This window comes from Phyllostomus hastatus, unplaced genomic scaffold (assembly GCF_019186645.2).
Source record: "Phyllostomus hastatus isolate PE091 unplaced genomic scaffold, TTU_PhHast_1.1 phas_contig_196, whole genome shotgun sequence".
Classification (NCBI taxonomy): domain Eukaryota; kingdom Metazoa; phylum Chordata; class Mammalia; order Chiroptera; family Phyllostomidae; genus Phyllostomus; species Phyllostomus hastatus.
The window spans coordinates 7,832,205-7,839,420 of NW_025333709.1; the positions used below are offsets into that span (position 1 = coordinate 7,832,205).

At 52.8% G+C, this 7,216-nt stretch overlaps 1 long non-coding RNA gene across 1 annotated transcript; it reads left to right on the top strand.

Annotated features, from left to right (window-relative positions):
* The first annotated feature begins 366 nt into the window (after positions 1-366).
* Positions 367-6,407, top strand: LOC123815859. The gene is made up of 3 exons (XR_006785183.1): positions 367-677; positions 903-943; positions 4,421-6,407. It is a non-coding gene; the product is annotated as an uncharacterized LOC123815859 (long non-coding RNA).
* The last annotated feature ends 809 nt before the right edge of the window (positions 6,408-7,216 follow it).

Here is a 7,216-nt window from a genome sequence, read left to right on the forward strand (position 1 = left end):
TGCCAAAGAGCGGGTGGGAGCTTTTCTGGCCTTTGTTCACAGCTCACAGCGGCCGGGGCTGGCTGTTTCCCTGCCGTGTGCCCCTGGGCCTCTGCGAGCACAGGATCAAGGCCAGGCTGTCTATGCTGGGTCCCAGCCACACGGCCGTTCCCAGCACGAGTCTTCTCTCTGCGGGGAGTGAGAGCTGGGTCCTCTCATTCTCAGGACCCAGGGGCCCTTTCCCCGCTAGCGTGGGGCGGGGGTGGGGGTGGGGCAGTGAGCAGTAGACAGACAGCTGCCCTGTTCTACCTTCACATCTGCTCCCCAGGGCCCTGGACACACAGGTGCCTCTGTGCCCCAATGGGGGCAGGATGGAGGGACAGGAAGGAGAAACAAGACACGACATAAGATCTGAACAGTATCCTGCCATACAAGCAAAAGCGCTAATAGAGAAGAGGGCTTCTCCTAAATATTTAGAAAAGATACTTCTAACTTCAAAAAGTACTACTGGCGAGTGTCCAGCAAGGCTGGGGGAGGATTTTGCAGGCTGCTGGAGGCCGGGCGGGGTGGCTGACTCCGTCCGTGGCCCCACCGACAGTTCCGTGCTGCAAAGGGCTCTGCATTTGTCTAGAGTCTTGTCTCCTCCGGTCCGCAGTGGAAACGCCTGTCCCTGAAGTCACCGTTTTCCAGACACCTGAGTAAGATCTTCCAAGAGTGGGTCGCGCAGGGTGGAAGGGCTGGGCGGGGCCCAGCGCGAACACCTTGCCTTCTGGCGGGTTGGCGGACCCTAAGTGCTGCAGATGCTGCATCTTGTGGTGCGTTCGTGTGACCGAGGTCAGTGGATTCTGCCGCTCTCTCAACGGTTCCTGAAAGTGCTTTCCGGGACGTCCGTGATTATTAGTTCCTTTTGTTCTTCTTTTTAGGAGTCCGGTGCAGAAGAAAGGAATAAACGGTGATTGACAAGGTGCGTTTCTTTGGGTTCCAGTGAGAGTCAGACAGGACCCGATCTCAGTGCTACTGACCTGAGGGGACGGTCTGTTAGACCGCCTGTAAAACAGCAGTAATATCATCAAGGGATGTCATCAGAAAAGTAAAGTAACCTTCTCAGCAGAGAGATGGCGATTTAAGTTGCATGTGTGTGTTTATATCTGTAGTGAGTAGAGTTTTATACAAACCCAATTATACGTGTGCAGTAGGGTGCCTGGCAGGGTAGAAATTTTTATGTCGAGGTGAACGCAGGAAATCATATTGGAGCATCACCCTTCATGTGAATATAAGAATTTAAGTATGTCTTGACTTTGGAACATGGTGTACAAGTAGCTTTTCTTCCTTAATCCTGCAATTTAGCAAAGACTTCTCAGTGTGCTGTGGTTTGGGGGAGGACATGAATATATTTTCACAAAGATCCTAAAGGCCATCTGAGAGGGAAGGCAGTCAGGCACCAACCGTCTCCACCAAGAGGTAATGTGAAGGAACCCTGCCACCGTGGACTGGGGTGGCCCTGATCGGGGTGCGGGGACAGAAGAGGAGATGAAGCTTTCCCAAAGCGGAGAGTTGAGTCTGGCAGTGATCTGAGCTCCACGCCATGGTCCCAAACTGGAGTGTGACCGTGAGCCTGGGTTCAGGAGGCACGCCGGTGGGAGGAGCCAGGAGACCACGGGTCCTTCATGCTGTGACAAAGAGCTTCCACGTTTCTCAGTGGCTTTAGGGTCACAACAGGATTTTAAATAAGACAGTGGCTTGGTTTTTGTATTAGCTCATCCCAGTGACTGATGTGGAAGACGTATTTGACACGAAGACAGATAGACTTGGGAGGCTGTTGATGTGGCCCCGGAGAGACAGACAGGGCCTGAATGAGCCCGTGACAGAAGGGAGCGATGCAAGCAGTGGGAGGTAAAGTTGTCATGGCCTGGTAATGGATTGGCTCAGGGGGAAAAGTACTTAATTTGTTTTATAGTCCTGCTGTTTATAACTGTTATAAATAGCGGGGATTGGAATAAGTGGCCCATTCCTCCCTTCCGGATTCCGCTTGTTTCAGCTGCTGGTCTCTGAAAAGCAGATGATGAAAACGGGTCTTTGATGGGCTGCACGTACTTTCCTGGTGACTGCGGTTCCTGTTCCCAGTTTATTGAGTGGAGTCATTGTTTTAATTTGCATAAGTGGTCCTTGGGTATGCAAAGATCCAATAATGATAAAAGCTAGATATCAATTAATATAGGAGAACAATTATTTAGATGCGGCCACGACACTAAAGAGAACAGACATCTAACTTGAGAGTCTGCCAGCGTTTCCATTGAGTTAACTCTGGCTGCCAAAGACTGATGGGAAGAAAACAAGGGAAAGAAGGAGTATAGGTGGTCTTAGCCAAATGGCACGTCTGCGGGTTGGAAGAATGGAAATGGAGAGCGTGTCATTTTTTTAACCAAAATATTTAAAATTTGAAAACCAACACATTTTTTTGTTGCAAAACAACAACAACACCATTCGCATAAAACAATAAAATGTTGTCATTGGTAAAAATCAACAAGCATTCGCAACCTCCTACTGGCCAGGACGCAGGGGTAACCACTGTGCACAGGTGGGTGGGGACCCTTCCACGGTGAAGGTGTTCTTCAAGAGGTTGTGTTCACTAGATAGGATCTATGACAGCACACACATCTTCAAGGTAGCCTTTGACCTGCTTCCCGGTCTGATGGAATTCACAGTCCAGCTCAGAGTTCGCCGGTTGGCAGAGATGCCGTCATGGGGGGGGACCGTAGACCATGGGAATCAGAGAGACAGGACAAAAAGCCAGGAGAAGAGGGTCCAGTGGAGGTTGGATACACAAGAGACAGATGCCAGACACGAAAATGGGACAGGCTCAGGAATGAAGGCTGGAGGCCCACCTTCTCTGCTTTCTCTCCGCGATCCCAAGCACTCGGACTCCTTGCTGCTGAGGTGCCCCTCGCTGCCTTCCCCTAAATTGTCCTAAAACGGTCACCAGGGGACCATTTGGCCACCACATTTGATGACCTGCCCTCCATTTTTTTACCTTCTTTAACCTTGACCTGTGTTTGACGTTGCCTGCAGCGGGTTTCTTTGTGAATCTTCCCTTTCCTTGGCTTCCGTGACAGCACCCGGTTCCGGCTCATACACATCCCTGCCCGCTTGCTCCTGCCCTGGTCTCTGTCTTCACTCCTTCTCCCCCAGCCCGCGAACTGTGCACATCGCCCCCACGCCTGCCCCTTTCCTGCTCCTCTTTCCTCCACATTCCTTATTCCTTAGACGTTTGATTCACGTCTGTGACACCAGCAGGGATCTCCATGAGGGAGACTCTGAAATGCTACAGACACACACAGGAATAAGGGTACAGCTCTGGCCTGGACCCTCCCTGGAGTTCTGATCTTTCGTGTTCTGTTATCCTCTAGACACGCGCCCGTTGTATTTCAAGCTCAGCGTTTCTGAAACGGAACCTGTCCGCTTCCCGCCCAGCAAACCCCTTCGGATGGCCTACGGGGCCTGGCTGCTCTCTCCCTGCCGCCACCCACCAGCGCGCTCCGTCCCAGTCACGCCTGCCTCATGCTGCTGCGTGACCACGTCACGCTCTCCTGTGCCTCTGTGCTCCTCACTGCGTTCCCTCCACCAGAGACTCCCCTCTCCCTGGGCCTGGGTTTCTTTCTTTCTGCCTGACAACCCTTTTTTTTTAACACTCAAAACCTCCCTCAGATACCACCTACTGTAGGAAGACTTTTTTGAACTCCTAGAGGTGGTGCCTTTCTGTGTCGCCTTGTGTCCCCTCCTCCCGCCTGCCCCACCCTGAAACTCCTGCTCTAGAACTCACCACACTGCAGTGGACTGGGTTGTTTCCTTGCTTGTATTTCGATTGCACTGTGAGCCCTTTGCAGGGAAGGACCATGTCTTGGGTCTCTGTATCTCCAGGTCCTAGAAAATGTTCCACATGTAGTAGGTTCTCCATAAAGACTGGGTAAGTCCAAGAACCACCTTCTCCCTCCTGTCTTCTCTGCTTTTGCTGATGGTAACACCACGTCAGATTTTTATCTCTAACCGGAATTTCCTCCCTGACTCCAGAATCCCCTGCAACATCTCCGGCTGGAGCCATCAGAAGGTTTATCAGAGACGGGGTTGGAGAGAGAAAGCAGGGAAGGTGGACTTCCAGGCCTTCATTCCCGGGCCTGTCCTATTTTCACGTCTGGCCTCTGTCTTTTGTCTCCAACCTTCACCTGACCCTCTGCTCGGGCTTTCTGTCCTGTCTCTCCGATTCCCGTTGTCCGCTGTCCCCTCAAAGCTCTTGGCCCGTGGCCCCCGTTTCCCTTCTCAGGAAGGACACAGCGGTTTGCCCTTGTGCTCAGAGCCAAAACCTTGGGCACACCCTTAACTTCTCTCTTTTTCTTCCACTCCACGTCAAATACGATAAAATACCCTGCACTCTTTATCTTACCAGATACTGGGAATCTGGCCGATTTTCTTCTTCTCTAACGAAGTCACGAGTCTGAGTCACCGTCATCTCTTGCCTGGACCCGTATGGTGGCTTCTCTGTGGTCCCCGGATGTCCACCCTTTCCCCTCTGCACGATGGCCAGAGGTCCCCAGCCAGGCCATGAGCCCCTTCGGGATGTGGCCTTGGGCTGGCCCTCTGGACTCATTCCCACCCCACCGCCACACCTGGGGACCCTGCCGCGCCCGCCCAGGCCTCCCTGCTGCCTCCTGAACACACCCGACAGGTGCCCACTCCCCGTACTGTTCCTTCTGCCCCAACACCCTCCCAGAACTCGGTGAGGGTCCCTCCCTCCCTCCCTCCCCATTTCTGCCTGGAAGTCACTTCCAGAGGGGGGCTTCACTGAGGGCGCTTTCTAAACCAGCGCCTCCCTGACCTTCTGCTCTCTTACCCCAACTTTTTCCTTCCCCCCTCGATATTTTATTCTCCTTTCTTTACATATCTATCGAGGTAGAGCGAGTAGGTGCCCTGAGTGTGGAAGCTCCCTACGGTCTTTGCCGCCTGCTTTGCTGCCGCCTGGCACGGGGGGCAGGTCCCGGGACTCCAGCAGGGGCTCCGTGGGTGTTTGATGAGTGAGCGGATGATTCCAGATCTGGAAGGTGACGACGCATCATCTCTGGCTGCCCGCTTGGCCTTCCTGCCTGAGCACAGTCACCAAGTTCTCCAGAGTCTTCCCTGTGCTAGTTTGGCAAACATTTATGGACGCAAACTGCCTCACAGTGTGTGTATCGCTGAGCCACACGCTTCCCACAACAGCCGTGCCGAGTGACGTAATGAGCGAGTGGGGCAGGAACGGCGTGAACCCCACAGCACCAGGCCAGCGCCACCCGCCTCCCAGGCCCACTGCTGCGGTGACACTCGTGAACGTTCCTCTGCTTCAAACAGGAGCCTGTGCCTGATCGCCTGCTTCCAAACGCTCCCTGGATAATGTATTCCGAGCCCCGCTGCCCACCTCATGTTCCTAAAGCACTGCCGTAATCATGTTCTTTCCCCACTCAACAACTGGGACCGCCCTCCAGCGTGCGACCAAACAGCATGCATGTTCCCTGGCTTAGAGCAAAGACCCTCCCGGCCTGGCGCCGGCTGCGTTTTGACTGCCTGCCCGGCTTCCACCACCACAGCTCTTGATTTTAAAGCCAGCCCTCCTAGCAAGCGGAAGCCGCGATGCTGCTGGTGCTCCCACTCCTGGGGGACCTTCTCTCTTCTCTCTGTGTGTTCATAGCTTCAGTTCTTTCTCTTGAAGGGGCATTTTCGTACCCCCCCATTCCACCTCCACTGAAAGGAGGAAGGGAGGAAAAAGATGCAAGGAAGGGTGTCAGCATCTCTCTTCTCTTTGTCCACTCCGAGTTGGAAGGCAGGGAAATCTGATCTCCGTTTGTCTGAGCTTCTCTGACTGTGCATAGACCCCTTCAAAGGAGGCCGCGTGGTCCTCTCTCTGGGGTCGGCCTGCCTGTAATAAGCGTGCGTTCACGGCCCCTGCCTGCCAACGGTGGGGTTCCAAAGGTGGGTTTATTGCCTTGCTGAGCCGGTAGTGGGGGGAAGTCGTGGGAAACCTACAGGATAAGCCGCATTCTCCAACCCAGCTTTTCTGGATTGTGAGGCTGATGTTCTGGCCTCCATGCACCTGAGTCTAGGTCTGAATTAGTTCTGAACTCTGAAGAGAAGGAGCGATTAATGATCACCGCCCCCCCTTAAACTCAAAATCACCCAGATAGCCCTCTTTTTCCCACAAACTGCTTGACAGTACTGATGGTTATAACGTCCATCCAGGTCTGTCACCTCGTATCAAAAGCATAAAGAGAGAAGAGTCACTCTTCTACCCTGTCACCCTTCCTCCGTTCCTTTAGACTTCAGATCCACGGGTCAGTGTTTATGTGCATGGAGGTCATAAAGGGCTAATGAATGTGACACCAAGAAAAAAAATTAAAAAAATAAAGTAGACATGATGAAAAATGGGATGTTTCCTGTTTCTTAGAATTTCGGGCGAAGCCTAAAGCCAGTTACAGTGCCCGACCGGTTCCCCACAAACCAAGGGGGGATGTGAGGGGGAGGGGCGTGCGGAGCCGAGTGCAGACGGTTCCCGGCAAGCACAAAGCCCTTCGCTGTTTCCACATCTGGGGCGGCTGTGTTGGCGCTGACGACCTGACGCAGCTACCGAACTAGAGGGGACGAGACCACCGTTCGTGTCTCGTCCTAAACACGCGGACAAGGGTTGGTTTGCTTGAAAGTATCGATCTGTCCCTGAGCTGCGTCAAGGAACAGCCCCGCCCCCCTGGGAGCTCCGCAGGGTGAGAAAAGTACCGGCATTAGAGCATGGGTTTGAAAAGCCGCCTGTTTTAGGAAACGTGTGTGTGAGTTGCAGATTACATCAGCCCTAGCAGCTCTCGATGATGCATTATTAGTCATCTTTTTAAAGAGAGATTTTATCTATTTTTAGAGAGGGGGAAAGGAGGGAGAAAGAGAGGGAAAGAAACATCAATGTGTGGTTGCCTCTTGTGTGCCCCCTACTGGGGGCATGGCCCACAACCCAGGCATGTGCCCTGACTGGGAATCAAACTGGCGACCCTTTGATTCACAGGCCAGCACTCAGTCCACTGAGCTACACCAGCCAGGGCTTTTATTAATCATCTTTATTTCGACAAATCCTCATCACTCTCAAGAGATTTAATGCTGAATTTCAAATCCACTTTAGGAATATTTTTTCTCAACTGATGTGTTAAAACCTTGCATTCTTTGCATAAAA